The following is a 15,080-nucleotide window of genomic DNA, read 5'->3' as shown; positions in this document are numbered from 1 at the left end:
AACTCCATCTTCTTCCACTGTGGCCTTCCCCATCCCTTGCTGGCGAGCCAAGGTGACCCCCTCGTGCCATACAAGTCTGCTTCAAGATTTTGTGGTCGTTACCTCGTCGTGTCTGAGCTAGCCCACACCTCTGACTCGCCGCCTCGGCTTCCCGCAGGCTTTGGAAAACCTCTCTGCCTATACTGGTGTATTTCAGAAAACATCATGCTTTTTGGTTTTCTTCACAAACACATGGGCTGATGATGCGCTTTAAGACACAGGAATGTGCTGTTTGGTGACCTTCACCTAAGACTCTTGCTTTGCTCAGGATCAGAATACACGGACTCTTTTTTGGACCGGTTGCTGAGGACTTGACCACTTTTGTCGCACTTTTTAAAGCCAGAGTGAATGTGAACAGCTAAATCTCGGAGCAACACTTTGAAAATATCTGAGTGGACTAAAAGAAGAAAATATCGTTCCATGCCTCTCTCGCTGCAGTGTACCAAATAAATACAGATTTAAGAGGAAGGAAATGTAAAGTTTAGTGTTTATTAGTGTGGTTAAAGATCTGCCACTCAGTTCTCATCTGAACGTGAGTGACAGGCATTGCTGTGTCCATGCTTAGTTCATGCCTGCAAAGAGGAGATTTAGGGGTGGATTAAAAGCTTTTAAAAAATAACATGTAATAATATTACAGACCTCAAATCAATACTAGAAGAGATTCCCAGGGAAAATGTCCACATCTGGCAGTCCCTGAGCTGTTAAAGGTTCCTGTCAGTGGAGGGCTGAAGTTAAGTCCCATCGCTTCGATTTTTCCAGCCAGCACAAACAAATCTGTGCCGCTCTCTTCTCGTGCCACTGGTGTGGCCTCTTCTGCTTTATTTGAGCTGTGCTTCTGGTCTGTAAAGCTAGCCTTAACAGCTTCCAGTTCTTCTGGGGCCAGTATAAAATGGCTTTGATCCCTTGCTTAGGCTTTTTCAATCCTTAATTTATCTTCATTTGTCCTCTTAAACCTTTTTTTTTGATGTTCCTGTTATAATTTTGTAACCCCATGGAGATCAGTGTCCTGGTGCTTTTAAACAAAGCAAAGAGCTCAATCTTAATTTAATAGCAGGGGCTTGGAGCAGTCTGCAGTGACAGCTCTCTCCTCATCATCTTAATTGCTATCTGTCGGGTTTTGTCCCAGTGCTACATCTACCAGCCACAGCCCACATATTTTCTGGGGTCAGGCAGGTTTTTTTGGTTAGGGTTTTGTTTTGGCTTGTTTTGGGTTTTAGTGTTACAAAATGTTTCTCAAGTCACCAAGACCTACCTGATTTTATGTAGTTTGTGAATTCTGTGTCTGAGACTGCAGTGATAATACCTGTAGGCTCCAGCAGACATGGGAGGGCAGAACCACCAAACTCCTTGTGTCAGCACCGATGTCCCACCGATACATGGTGTGTGGTGCAGAAGTCGAGACGTGACAGGTTCTACATGGGTGGATTGGGTGGATTTCGTCCGGCAGCTCTGCCTCCATCCGGGGCAGGTTGGAGCCTCCAGCTCTGCCTTTCTCAGGCTTCCCTTTTGCTCAAGACAACATGGCATTTACCAAATCTCTGTGTGCTTGATTACCAAATCATCAGTGCTTGGTACCTTCCAGTGAAATGTCTTCGGTACGGGACGCAAACCCAAAGGGCAGTCAGAGGCACAGTGTCTGTTAGAGGGGTGTTGAACTCACACCGACCACGTCCTGCTTTGCTGACGGTACCTGCCAGACTGTGCTCGGCAAGGGGCTACGGCAAGTTGCCAACATGTCTGTGTCCGCTTCTCCTGCCTCTGCAAATGATGGGAAACTGGCCTTGAAGATTTTACACTTTTGTGTATACAAGTGAGCGAAGGTATATAGATGCACAGCCAGTAAGTGTGTTAACTCACCCGGTGATTTCCAGGGAAGTGAACTTACAGGGCACCTTGAATGAGTGCTCCTCCTTGGTGAAACGTGGAGAAACATGACCATTCTATGATTCTATGACATGTTTGTGACAACTGTGAAAGGCTTTATCTCTTCTAGGTTTCTTTCTTACATGGTTTGTTTATTACCCTATTAAGAAGTGCTTTCCTATGTTCGCATGAGGTTTATCTGCTTGCCCAGTGGTGTGAAGTTCAACATTAGTATATCTGAAATGGATTCAGTGTTCACTTCTGCATCTGTCCAGCTCTGGCCACATTGCAAACACTCTTTGGGGGTTTGCAGACTCTCGCAGGGCTGTGTAATCCACTGCAAGTTTTCTTGTCCCGAAGACAAACAGCTACTGTTTGATGTTCATGGTTTGATGCTTCAGGTACTTTTGGGGACTTTCAACCTCTGAGTGCTCTTCTGAGGGGTTTTCTTTTTCTTTGTCCAATATTCAGGCACTGTCCACCTTTCCTACAGATCATCCTGAGCAGGATGACTTATGACTTCTTTCTTGTGCTCTTCCTCTTGCCACTATTCTTGTGAGATTAATGCTGTATCTTATTTTAAGTTTGCTTGAGTTGTTACCTGGTACCTGACCAAGGACTCCTACAACATGAAAAAGGCAAGGTTGACTCTTCAGCCTGAGATACTTTACAAATTTGCCTGAATTTCCACCTTCTCTGTATACAGTTCTAAACCTTTCCTGTTGTAACTGCTGTCTTCCTACAGAGTGCAGCACTCAAGTTCATGTAACACAGCTTTGGCGTTCACCCTCTCTGCCCCAGTGAACCCAGAAGCTGTAAAACCACCCAGTGTTTCTGAGGCTTCTGTTGCCAGGAGGGAAGCGTTGTTGCCTGTTGTCCAGCGTCTCCCACGTTTCCAGAGAGCCCGCTCGCTGGTGGGATTTCCCTCTGTTCTGTTCTGCAGGCAGGTTGGCTTTGTAGCTCAGTTCTCTGCTGGTGTCAGGAGTTACTGGGAAGCCACTTCAGCTAAGGAGCATACCAAAATCTGCATAGCTAATGCCACCTCCTCAGTGTCCTGAGGAATCTTTTCATTGGCAAAATCTATTTTTTGCTTTGTATCTACATGGTAGTGGGTTAACAAGACAACCACAAACAGGCTCACAGGTCTTTTAGGAAATTAATGTCTGAGTCAGTCTCCGATCATCTCACCTGAGTGCATGGGCTGGCTCGCTCGGTGGCTCCCGCTGCGTTGGCACTACAGTGGCAGGTTGTGTCCTCACTGCATTTTTATAACCTTTTCTGCCTGCATCTTCCTCCATCTGGAATACTTACTCACCCGCTGAGGTATTCATAGGTTTTGGCTGTTTACATCCAAGCTGTCACCTCCTTGGGTTTACAAATGGTGGCTTTGGTGCTTTATGCAGCTCAGGAGGTTCACGGCTGCTGTAGCCACTGACTTGAATGACTGAGAGTATTAAAGGAAAGCTGTCATGTAACTAATGCCGCAGCACAGCGCAGTTCAGTGACTCCACTGCAAGTTGGTAGAAATTGTCATTGTCTCTGCAGTCAGGTACGTTATGGGAGCAGCTTCAGGTGAGGAGGCATTCGGGTCTTCAGCATGAGAGGATGTGCAGCACCACTCAGCACTCTGCTCCTCACAAGGATGCTTTCTCACCCTGTCCTGCTTTTGGCAGGGAGAGAGTTAATTTTCTTCCTAGCAGCTGGTACAGTGCTGTGGTTTGGAATTAGGATGGAAATAACGTTGGTGACACACTGATGTTTTAGTTGTTGCCAAGCAGTCAAGGACTTTTCAGCTTCTCACGCTGCCCTGCCAACGAGAAGGTGGGGGGAGGCAAGGAGCTGGGAGGGGACATGGCCAGGACAACTGCCCAAAGGGATATTCCATACCATGTGACATCATGTTCTGTATATAACTGGGGGGTGGGCTGGGAGGCGGGTCAGCTCGGGGTCTTGCAGAGCATTGGCTCTGGGTGGTGAGAAATTATGCTGTTCATCACTTATTTTTTTAAATAATAATAATAATAATATCCTTTTTTTTTGTTTTATCCTATCAAACCCACAAGTTGTTTTTTTTTTTTTTCCTTTTCCATTTCCAATTCTCTCCCCCATCCCACTGGGAGTGGGGAGGGAGCGAACGGCAGTGTGGTTCTTTTAGCTGCCTGCCAGGTTAAACCACAACACCCCCCCAGGTCCAGTCCTCCATTTCTGTTGTTTCCCCGCTGATGCTCGGAGGCAGGATGGCTCAGCAAGGACATGCCGGGGACCAGCCCTGCTGCCCCATCTCCACATCCCCACACGCACTGGCATCTGGAGTGCTGTGGCTGCTGGCCCAGCTGACGTCCTGGAGCTGCACTCTCTCTGGCGTGGACTTGGAGGTAGCACTAAACCATACCCCTTTAGGCACATGTCCTTCTCTTGCCTGCAGAATTACAGTCCTCAGGAATTATGTTCTGTTCGTTTGTTTTTCACCAAAAAAGTCAGATATTCCTAAAGGGACTCTTTGGCTTTCTCTTTGGCTCAGTCTTTATCAGATTATCTAGGAACCAGAATACCTTCTTTCAGTCTATTTTGATTCTCTTTTTCTTAGCTGTTTCTTTTATTGGGGATAGAAGAGCCTAATAGTTTTTATATTTCATCTTGGGCTTGGGGCTGCTTTATTAGGTTGGGTACATTAAAATGTCAGTTCCTTCAGTACCACACTGTCAGGTGGAAAGCAGCCCCTTGGCAGCGTGTGCTCAGCACGGTTTGCGCTTGGAAAGGAGCGGGGCAAAGGTAAGGAATAATTTCAAATGTCCTCCTGTTTTTGAAAGTCATGCTTGGTTCTGAAATGTCAGATTAAATCGCTGTGTTGTCTCATCTTAGGGTACATCAGCAGCACCGGTACCAAGCACTGAATCAGAAGTGTGGGCTTTTTGTATTTGCAGTAGTAACACCATGACCTTCAACACTGCTCTGAAAAGCTGCTCTAGCATCAGCTTCCCGTGGAACTGTGGGGTCTCTTGTTCCTGATGCCCAGGGCGATCTGACGGACCAGCACATCTCGTGGGAGCTCCCTGCGCTCGCCCTCGCACTTACGGGCGGTTGTGCTTCTGTTCTATCATCCCGGTGCAGAAGGTGTGGATCGGTTCCCCGGTCTGTCCTGTGTGGCTTGGAAATCGAGTCTTTAGCACCAGCAAGTGAAAGTGGGATTCAAACACCCTCGTGGCAAAACACCCGCAGGAGACTGGTGTGCACGTGGATGGTTTAGATGCTTTTCTCTGAATATTTTTGTAGCTGATCCTGGTGCTGTGCCAACGAGGAGTGCTACCAAAGAACACAGCCCAGCTGTGCCCACCCCTTTGCTCGCACGTTGTGGCTGAACAATATCAGCCTGTATTGCAGCCGGTATGGAAATGTCGTCCACCAGTGTGTAAAATATGCTCAGGTGTTTCTTTGTGCCTTCTGCCTTATGTGTACGGGGCCCAACCCAAATCGACATGGAATGGCATCGTATTGGCACGCTTGTCCAAGGGAAAAGACTTGTGTCTGGGTGTCCTGTGGTGATGGGCTCTGCTGAGGGACTGGGGGTGTTACATAGCTACTTACAGCAGGCTGGTACGCATTCAGAGGAGAGTCAGGTTAGTCACAGAGCGCTTTATTTATTGACATTTCAATCCTTAGATGTAACAAACTCTTTCTGCTGAAGAATGCAATAAATCCCATCCTCATTACCCCAATGTGGTGAATCTTGGTGCCTTGCCCATCAGCTGGAGCCAAGCTACGCCTTGTTCTGAGACTGGCGTGGTCACCTTGGCTCCTTCACTGGGATGACAGCTTGAACAGGAGCAAAGTGCTAATCCAGAAACAAGGAGGTGACGGGGGAATTTGTTACTATAATCCAATAGCTGGAGGCCACCAAGAGCTGTATTTTCCCTAACCTGTGGTTTAGGAAGGGGAAAGCTCTGTAGCTGTTAGCAATCAACGATGCATCTGTCACAGCGATTTTGGGAACAGGTCTTCTTCTCCAGGGACTCAGCAGAGGGAGCACGGACCTGGCTGCGGCACAGAGCAAGGTGCTAGCCCGCCGCATTGGAGTTCATCGTTTGGAGCTCTGCGCGGCTTGTCATCTGGTTTGAATTTTAGAAGTCAAAGGGACATGTCTCAACCCTGGCACTGGCCTAGTGCAGCTCGACCATCCCGTCTGCACCAGGCGGTGGAAAGGAGAACACAGTCCCAAACAGCAAGACGTGTACCAGCCCCTACCTCTGAAACAGCGCTGGGAGTACTGCCCGTTTGGGGATCATCTCCGGTGGTCAAGCTTGGACAGAAAAAAGTCAGCTAGGACTTTCATCGGGCCAAAAGATGTTAGAGATTCGGCTGGGATCAGTTGAAATGCCAGGCTGCTCAGAAATCCCCCGCCGGGCAGTGACTTGAGCTGCAGGGCTCGGGGATGTGGGTGTCTCTTGCGGCTGCCGTGCCTGTGCTCTGCTAGAGGGAGTTTTTGGATGTAGTATTCTGACGAAGAGAAGTGAAATTATCACTTGACAGCTGCAGTGTTGCTGAGAAAACAGGTTAGGAAAGGCTGCGGTACCGCTCTTGGAATGACAAGTGGCACTTGTCACCGCTGCAGTCGGTGCCGTCCCGGCAAGCTCCCAGGGGCTGTTGAACCCAGGTGGTACCCAGGAAATCAGAGGAGCCCGAGGAAGGCAACCCATAGTTGCAAAGCTTTTGCTTTAGCAGGTGGAAATAATTTTACCTACCAATTCCATTAGAGAATATGATAAGAATAATGCAGAACAGATATGATAGGTTTCATGGTTACGCTGATATGAAATGTGTGGAAATGATGATTTATGTGAGTACAGAATGAAAATAAAAACAAGTGTGAAAGAAGAAAAATACTTACATGAGATCAGCATTGCAGATTGTTCCAAAGACCTAGCGAGGACAGCTGCCTGCTGGGGAAGAAACGTGCTTCAGTTCGGCAGTGGCTCTGGGAAGAGGCTGCGCATCTGCAGGCGGAAGCTCCGCATGAACATCGGTTCAAAGAGAGGAATGCAGTCTGGATCCTGACCCTTTTTTTATGTTAAAACCATAATCTGTTGGACATGATCATCTTTCTTAAAGGTTAAGGGTTTCTCCTGTCCTTTCACATGTGCAAACCCCAAACTCATCTGCTGTTTTCTGACCAGGTAGCTTCCACTTAGTCTATGGAAAGCTAAGGTGACCTAAGATATCTGTGCTAAGCTGTTACTGTGTTCTTGATGTTTAGTTCTATTTTCAATCGTCCAGATGCACTGTTTGCTGTCCTTACTCTAAACCCTGTCCTGGCGGAGCTGGGATGAAGTGCCAGGTCTCCTCTGGGTAGCACTTTAGCAGACTTGCAGGTTAGTGGCAGAAGAGCTTCTTATGCATTTTCAGTCTTGTTATCTTGATGTCTCTTCCCTTTAACTGCCATTTGAAACACAAGAAAACCCACAATACAGCTTTTCTCCAGATTTCAAAAGTAGTGACAGAAGTAACCCGGTGGAGCAGAGGAGCTCTTGCACCTGGAGAGGAACCGTGCAACCTGTCCTAGTTTTGTCTCTGAAACCCTTTTTGCTTTGCTCTGCTCCATACAGCAGTCTGGTTTGCTGGTTGTGGATTTGTGCAATCGACTTTGTGATTTCAGGGATTTTCTAAGCAAACAGCCGGACAAACTATCGATATTGCTCTAACAGAACATCGGTGTTTCGCTATGCCCCTTAGGAACACATCTTAGATTACTGAGTTTAAGTAAAATACTGTAATCCCCTAGACTAGCACTGGGAAGTGTGGTTTGTGTTACGGGGATCATGCTGGCTCAGGACACGTTGCTGTTAGGTGCGTTTGTAGGTCGGATGAACTGCTACTTGTCTTTAACCCGGTGGTGTGCTGTGCTGTCCTGCCCGTGCAGATGAACGTACAGCACATCACGTAGCAGATCTCGTAACATCAGGTAACATCTGTTAAAAAACAAAGTGAAAACAGAGTGAAAAACAAACCAAAAAGAAAGTCGAGGGCTATACTGCAGTCTTCGTTGGTAAGCTGGAGTCGTGTAAAGCTGGCAACCAGTCTCCTCGTGCAGCAGCAGCCAAATGGAAGAGGTTTTTTTGGCTCTAAAACAAAGGTAGTAAGGACTTAGATAAATGAAAGCTTGACCTAATAGTTTACATTTCATATGTCTGCGCTGTTTTTTATCTACGGTTTTGGTATCTCTGATGATAGAAAATAAAATTGTTTTTAATGGCTCTCTTTTGCCATGGGATTAAGCAGTCCATAGTCTTAAATATCACATGCAACTCTGGAAATCTGTAACATTGCAAGGTGACGTTAACAGGCTTTCTGAGCCTATTTATTCTACCGATGTTTAGAAAATCAGCAGAATTGCCTATTTGCATATTAGATAGGATCTTGTGAGGTGTTTTGACATGACCTCGGGGGTGGTAGAGGAGGTGCTTATCCCATAGCAAGGGTAGCACCATCGTTGCGTGTGTTCGGTTTTCGTCACGTCCTTCCGCGTCAAAATGTCAGGCAAAGTTTACAAAAATTTATAATCATCTACTAGAAAGGCATACGGCTTTTCCAGTTCTAGCCTCTATTCCTAACTAAAGGAAGAATGAGTCGAATTTCTACCTACCTTGTTTGGAGTGACTTTCCTTTTGGTTTTAGCAGTTGTACTCATAATAATTCTTTGTATTTCATAAAGCAGGAGAGGGGAATGTCTTTGAAAACAGGTGCTGCATTACTCAATATCATAAAACTAATGTAGCTGAGAGTCTGGCCCACCTGGCTCTTGAGATTTGTTGAGGAGAAATGTGCGCTGGACAATTTCCCGCAGCTGGCTGGAAATCACAGAGGAATTTGCTGAATTGTATCAATATTGGCCCCGTAGTTCAAAGCGAAATGGCTCCAACAATGTCTTTCCTGAAGCTCAGGAGCAGTGCTCTCTGCCAGGTATTTTCTAGCTTTTATCAATCATCTCATATAGTATCTGTGGCCAAGTTACAATTTTATTTGTGCTGGGAAGCTGTACCAAGCTTCACCTCCTGACGCCAGCTCTTTCTTTTTGAGAAAGGTGATTGACTCCTTTTTTGTAGAGGGAGATGGATTTCACCCATTGGCTCTGCTTCTACTGGTGTGGAGAATCTGTGGGTTCGTTACATAAATATATTTATACGTGTGTGACTTTACAGATGTTGATTATTTCATGCTGAGGGAGCTGCCTGGTTCAGAAAGTGAAAGGCGTCTTGTCCCTTATGGTAGATATTTGATGGGGTTAAACCTCACCAGGCAACCGGTGACCACCGAAGTCATCAGATCTTTTGAAGTCTCTGTAGGTAAAGCACAAGATTTTTGGCAGACCTGCTCCCAGCATCTTCCAGTGGGTTCAGGGACTGGTGACGTGCCCGTTGCAGTACAGGCCCTGCTCTTTGCGCCAAGATTTTAAAAAGCATCTCTTCTTAAGTGAATATTGTTAAATTTTGGTATGTCTATGAGAGCTCCTGCAGCTTGCGTGGGAGCACGTGTATTATGGGAAGGTTCCTCTGTTTTCTCTTTTCCCCCTATTTTTTAAACCAGTAATATTGTTAACTTGCTGAATTAATTATATCAACATGTTAGTCGGGCTGTGCTAGGTGGTATCAGGTGGTGTCACATGAGATAAATCAGAAGTGACCGGCTGGCATGCCTAGCATCGCTTAGTTGGGAACCCCATTTGTTTTCCAAAGCCAGCGGTTCCCCCGTGTCTTGGGGCTCTGCGCCGCTTCTGTCAGCCACGACGCATCTCTAATCCGACCTAAGATTTTCTGTGAGATCGGACATCTTGCCGTTGGATTTGAAATGAAATGTTCCAGCTTTTCCCTGTTCTTTCTGACGGTTTATTACAAGCAGGAGGTAATTACTAACAACAGTTTTTGTTGTACGTCATCCCGAGAAACAAAATATTAAAAGGCTGGGAGAAGGAATGACACTAAAATTTACTGTGAGTAACGTTAATACAGCAGATTGGCTTCATACTGGGAAATATTTTAATCTTCTGGATTGCGGTCATGTTTTAGCCAGCTGCAAGGCTGCCTGAGCAGCATTTGTGTAAGGTGAGGCAAATAGTGTAATGATTTAAAATGATTACATGTGGTTTTGGTTTTGGTTTTTGGTTTGGTTTTTGTTTGGTTGGTTGGTTTTGTTTTTTTGTTTGGGGGGTTAGGTTTTTTTGCATAGGAATGACAGCTTTGCAACAGGCAGAGAGGCACAGGTACGACACTTAACCGTGTTACCTTCCACTTTTTAATGTTCACATACTTTCCAGATAAATTAACGATTAAGAGAAGATCTGTTAAGTGACATCTGCAATATCCTTCTGCCTCCCTTACTAGGGGCATGCTGTATGGCTTTAGATCAATTCCTAAAATAGTTTTGCCTTTGTTCTCTATCTGTACAATAAAAATGATTTTTAATATTTTTTTCTAATTCTTTAGTGCTTAAAAAAATATGAGCCAAATGCTGAAATAAAAATAATAGTGATACGCATACTGAAGTTTCTAAGATCAAGTCACAAGCAAATGAAGCACAGAGCAATGATATTTGAACTGAGTAGATCGGCGTCTTTTCCATGGAGTAAGCACTTACTCAGTGTGTGCAGGTAGTTTCTGAGATCAGAAAAATGTTTCCACCTTAGAAAAAATGTCGAGCAGTTGATAGTATGTAAATAAACTGAAATACATTCCTACTCCCAGTTGAAAGGTCAATATCTTAAATAGCTTTACTATCAACAAATTAATATGCTAAAGTAACAGTGAAGAGCGATTCATTTGTTTCACTGTTTTTGACCATTTCAAATTTACTTTGTAGTTTTAATTACCTTGAGCTTTGAACAAAAGATCTATATTGAAATGGGAAAAATCCATATTTGAACTGAGGATTTTCTCAAATAAGGAATATAAGCTTTTTGGACCTTACTGTTTTCTGAGAAATTTAAGAAGGACTTTCTGAGAAGACCTGAAGGACATAACCAACTTGGTCAACGTGCAAAGGAGCGTCGTGTAACCTCCCACTGCCCGTCAAGGCTGGGCAGACAGTCTTGGGGTTGGTCTCTGCAGAATGGTGCAAGAGAATTGAGGGGGGGGGAAAAGCAAGCAGTATTTTATTGTTTTCTCTGAGAATGACTTCATCACTGCATGTAAAGATCCCACCCGTGCCCCTAACACCTTCACCTGGAAACCACTTGCAGTTTGGGAGGTTACTTTTAAGTCGTACAAGCATAACAAGGGGTTTCGCTAATAAAATATGAAGAACATGCATGTTATTATAATACAAAAATGTGCGGTTATGTCTTGATCACAGCTCAGGGATTACATGTTTTTAATGAAGTGAACACTGTCAGTGTGGGAAGCAATAAAAATGAAAAAAGTTACAGAAATGAAAATTTAATATATATGATAATACACATAAATCTATTAGAAAAAGTAAAGCAGAATTAATTATATTTCAGTACCCAGAGGGTGAGTAAAAATGGTAAAGAATTAAGAAATAAAAAATTCATACTGTAATTAGAATTTTGCATACTAAAATTAGAGAAGGTGTTTTCTGATAACATCCAGAATCTTTTCTAACAGAAAACCATGATGGGAGCAGGGCACGTTAATTACGCACCAGAGCCTTAAGGTATGAAACCTATACACAAGCTTGCAAAGAGGATTAAATATCCAGTTAGGTTTATGTGTAAAACTTTTTAATTTTTCAACTTTTCATATCCACATTAAGAAAAAGTACAGAGAAGCACAGCAGTGCATTATTTATTTAGGCATTTAATGAATAACAAAGTAGTAGTTCTATACAAGCTGTAGGTGAGCCAAGAAATACTTTCACCACAGCGTTATATATCCGCAACATTAGATACCAAACAGATATTTGGCAAGAGAAAATTTGCTCGATTCCAGAAGAGCCAGCCCTTGGCGTGGTGTTTGGTAAGCGCTGCCTTTCTGACCTCTCACACAGGGTCAGGACATGGGGAAAAACACACGGGTGATTTTGTCCTGGGCTCTTGGGTTCAATAACGATAGGTGATGGCGACTCTGTCTGTTGGGATATATCCTGGTACGCAGAGGGCAACAGTGGATGGGTCTTCCCAGCTGCTCTTTTATACCGCACAAGGTTGGGCAAAGCTGCTCTGGTGCTGCCTTTTGCAGCTCACTGCAGCCTCCTGCATTTTCTATCTAATACTGCTTGGTCATCTGTTTCCCCTGCTCAGCTCATCGTTGTTTCTGTGCAAGACCGGGCTCTGCTTGCTGTCAGAGCTATGCAGATATTGGACTTTGGGCCACATCTTCATCACTATCAGTTTTGCCCAGGCTTTATCAATGCCAGAGAGGAGTTTATTGATAAGTGTCTTCTGCCTCGTAGGGAAGTCATCAGATGACTTCCATGATGACTGGTGGCCTGAGAAGGGTCTGAAGCTGAAGGATCCAGGCAGGAACTGTAATCACCCTTCTCCGAGCCCCTCTCTCACATGCTTATGTCCAAAGATGAACATATGTGCTGGAGATACGACAGTTGGTGTTGGTGGCAATGGAGCAACCTTGCCAATAGTCTCCTCCTGGCCTCCAGCAGAGGCTGAGCGCTCTGACCCTGCAGATATTAGCTGTGTTCCCACGAAGGCTGTGCAACTTGTGTCCATGGCTGGCTCTTGGCTCGCTCTTCAGGGGTTGGGTGCTGTTCTTTCTTTTAGTATAGTTATTGTGTTTCAGAAAGTCTTCAGGGTCATTTTGGGGGAATTCCTGTAAAGTCTCATCCTTGTGGAGGTCAGTACGGAAAGCAGGATTAGGAGAAGAGGAGGAGGACTACATTGGCTGTTGTGGGTTGGAAAAAGAGAAGGCAAAAGCAGCTGCTTTGAAATATTCTGGCTTTTGATATAATGTAGCTCAAATTATTGCATATTTACATGCCTGAGAAAGATATTGGTGACATGAAGAGTCACAGGCAGCAAACATCTATATTATTGCTGTCTTCCAGCTCTTGGCTGAGTAGGACATAACAGTAAATGACGGGAGATGTGATGCAGTGCAGTGTGAAAATCCCTGCCCTAGATTAAATTGGCACTGTATAGACAATTTACATGCCGTATGAAACTTCAGTGCCACCATGAACATATCCTGGTGATGGGGTTTGAGTGTGGTTGGTTCTGTCCTGAGGTAGAGTTATGGACTGAGTGATCTCCCAATCTTTTCAAGTCCTAGTATATGTGATTTGATAGCATCTGAAAATTGCACAGAATAATTAAATCTTGGGCTAACCTGGGCTGATTCAGCTGCTGCTAATTGTTTGCAATGATGTCGTACAAGCTGAGCACCCGTTGCTGTTATAAGCTGTAGGTATAGGAACCTAAAATGTAACGTATCCTGTGTATGGGGATGAGTTTGGTTTAATGTTTGCATAAATCTGCATAAATATGTTTAATTGTCATCTTTGGAGCTAATCGGCATCCAGAATGAAGATGGTATTTGCTATATAGTAAGTTTGATACATGATTAAGAAATCATACAATAATGACAGTACTATTTGCACCAGTATTAATAACTAATGTTATAATTAAAGCTGCTTATATATGAGGACAAAAGTCTTCAATATTATTTTCAGATATTAATGATAACAGGCGGTGGATGTGGTATAAATATCACGATTGATGTTGGAATTGTTGTCAAAATGTTTTGTTTTGATAGTCAGTGCCCATCCTTACAATAATTGGTCTTTTGGAAAGGGGAGAGGGAGGATGGGTGGCGGTGGCAGAGCAGAGCTGGGCGGGCAGCAGCACAGCCCTGGGATGGGGAGGTGTTTCCCTTCCACTGAAACGCACCCAGGTTCTTCGGCCTCTGCTGAGGGTTTCGACCCACTCCGAATCTATGACGGAAATAAAATGCTTTCAAGTAGGCATTTCCAATGGGAACATTAATTGTTCAATTACAGTAACAATAATTGCATGCTACCGAAGTACTTAGGAAGAGGAGGCTACTATGTTTGCTAAAGTAGGCAGCATCTAACCATTAGAAAAATAAATTAATCTGAACCAAAAAGCGTCTCCAATTTAGGCCCATCTCTATTGAAAAGACTCTGTAGAACTCTCACGTAGCGCCAAGAAAAGATTACCAATGCAAATGATTTTTGCGTTAGTAATCTTTCCAGTAGGAGTAATCTGTTAATGGAAGCAGAACGGCACCAGAGTTTCAGTCTAATCCCACTTCTCTGCTCCCACCCCCCCAGCTCTGCCCAGTGCCTGGACCCAGCAGAAACCAGTGGGACGATGGAATCTTCTCCTTGTGCCCTTGGAGCACAGCTGTGCTCCACTTCTCCTTTTCAGTTCCCCCCAAAACATACTGCATACGGGCACACGGTGCAGCAGTGAGCACGGGAAGGAAAGTGGAAGATGATGTCCGGGTAAATATATTTCAGTTTCTGGTGTGTAAGACCAACTTCTTCCCTGCCTTTATTTCCATTTGAGTTGGCTACTGCAGGAAGAGGTGTCCTAGCCAAGCGTACTACCCAACCATACTGTTCTGAAAAGAAGCAAATTATCTGAAATTAATTCCAACTTGATAAGCAGTTGTGTAACTCTTACAGCACACCTGGGAAAATGATGTAGGAGATTCTGCATCAGCAAATACTTTCAAAAAAAGTTCTGAAGAGACATCTAGAAGTTTTCAGAGCAGTAAGGGTATTCTCTCCTTTTTTTTTTTCTTACTTTCCACATGAATGATATAACATTTTGTTCAGCAATAGTTTTTAAATAAAACCAGAACGAATCTGGAGAACATTAAAAAGGAAAAAAAAAAAAAAAAAAGAGTGCATATTCTTGCAACTACTGTGTTGTCTTGCTAGGAATTATCTAAAGAGAATAACGCTCAACTGATTATAATTGAAACTTTGCATCTTGGAACTGGCCTTTAAAGCCACCACTGTGCCAGAGCAGCTTTGCAGTAGTGGTTTATCCTGCAAGAACACACACAAAAAAAAATCTCAATTTAAGCACTGCCCTCCAGAAAATGCTGCACCCTGAGCAGGATTTGCGGGAGTCTGATGGTCCTGATGGGCTTTGGCCCACGAGCGTGGAGTGATTCCAAACAGAAATGGACTGTTTCTATTCTGAGTTTTTAATTTGTTTTGTCTTTCTAGTTTTGACTGTGTTTTAG

At 44.3% G+C, this 15,080-nt stretch overlaps 1 long non-coding RNA gene across 1 annotated transcript in view; it reads left to right on the top strand.

Annotated features, from left to right (window-relative positions):
- Positions 1–15,080, top strand: part of LOC129207022 (uncharacterized) — a 195,102-nt gene that overhangs the window by 118,891 nt on the left and 61,131 nt on the right. The window lies entirely within an intron of this gene.

Source organism: Grus americana, chromosome 5 (assembly GCF_028858705.1).
Source record: "Grus americana isolate bGruAme1 chromosome 5, bGruAme1.mat, whole genome shotgun sequence".
NCBI lineage: Eukaryota > Metazoa > Chordata > Aves > Gruiformes > Gruidae > Grus > Grus americana.
Note: the sequence above shows the minus strand (reverse complement) of the source record. Positions and strands in the feature narration are given on the sequence as shown.